This window comes from Microtus pennsylvanicus, unplaced genomic scaffold (assembly GCF_037038515.1).
Source record: "Microtus pennsylvanicus isolate mMicPen1 unplaced genomic scaffold, mMicPen1.hap1 Scaffold_293, whole genome shotgun sequence".
Classification (NCBI taxonomy): domain Eukaryota; kingdom Metazoa; phylum Chordata; class Mammalia; order Rodentia; family Cricetidae; genus Microtus; species Microtus pennsylvanicus.
Genome location: NW_027460929.1, coordinates 15001 through 16589, shown reverse-complemented (window position 1 = coordinate 16589; position 1589 = coordinate 15001).

Sequence of the window (1589 nt, the reverse complement as noted above, 5' to 3'; positions counted from 1 at the left end):
TTATTCTCATCTCAGATCCTGTCCAGCAGGGATGTCTTCTTTCCGTGTTTCTTCTTCTTTTGTATGTTGCAGTCAGTTCAGATGTGCTGGTATATGGTGAGAAAGAGAGAGAGAGAGAGAGAGAGAGAGAGAGAGAAATGGAATTGCTTTTTATTTATTTGAAGAGTTTTAATGATTTGATATTCAGCTATTTCCAGCCTTATTTACCAGCACATTTATTATTACCAGCGAGCACCTTCCTCTGAAAACATTGGAATCGCCCCCCATCTGTACATGTCATGCACGTGCGTGCATATGTGTGTGTGTGTGTGTGTGTGTGTGTGAGAGCGTGCGCATCCCATCTATCTATCTATCTATCTATCTATCTATCTATCTATCTATCTATCTATCTATCTATGTATCCCTTCATCAAATTCCATTTTAGGAGCTGCTATGCTGACCAGTGACATGGAGGCCACAATTTTCTTAGCCAGTGACAGTCAGGACACAGAAAGAAGGAAAGAAAGGAAGAAAGGAAGAAAGAAAGAAAGAAAGAAAGAATCTACATTCCCAAAGAAAGAAAAAATTTAAGTAAATTTTAAAAAGTAAAAAAAAAAATTAAGAAAGTAAGTAAATACATACATAAAAATAGACATAAAGAATGAATAAATGAATAAAACTAAATAATAATTGAAACATTCAATAAGTAAATGAGTCACGCTAAATCAGCAGATAAATAAACAGATATATGAAAGAAGATAAGGAAGTGAAGGAATGAATGAACAAGTAAGTAAGTAAATAACTAGGTGGGTCATTTTTTTAAAGAAGTAAGTAAATGAGATGGGCTGAACAGATAAGTAAGTAAGTAAGTAAGTAAGTAAGTAAGTAAGCAAGCAAGCAAGCAAGCAATCGTGAAAAAAAAAAATGAGACACATCCATTCAATCCATAAAAGACAAAACGTGGAAATAAACATGTAAACTGGTCGACCCACCCACCCACGTTCACTCAGCCGCCCCACCCAAAGCAGGAGGGAGGTCTCTGTCCAGCAGGGCCGTCTTCTTTCCAAGTTGCAGTCAGTCAGATCTCTGGGCAAACAGAAAAGAAAGCAATTGTTTTCTACTTGAACAGTTTTAATATTACTCAAATGAATTAATATTCAGCTATTTATTCCCAGCCTTATTTACAACTGGATGCCCACCGAGCACCTTCCTCTCATAGCTAGCCCCTTCTACCCCTGCCCCATCTGGACAGATAGACAGGATGTATGTATGTATGTATGTATGTATGTATGTATGTATGTATGTATAAATAAATAAATAAATAAATAAATAAATAAATAAATAAATAAAAAGTAAAATAAAAATAAGTAAATAAATAAATTTAAAAAAAGTGTTTGGTGAGTGGGGCGTTTTGGCATAGAGAACAAAAGACATAAACTAACCACCAACACATTAAAGAATGACATCAGTCAATCAAGACATGATAAAAGACAACTGGTCGACCCAAGTTCACAAGGCCAACTGGTCGACCCCGGTACTTAGCATTTTAAGGCCAAATCTTTAATCGGACAACTGGTCGACCCGCTTCCAGTCCGTCAAAAAAAAGGGAA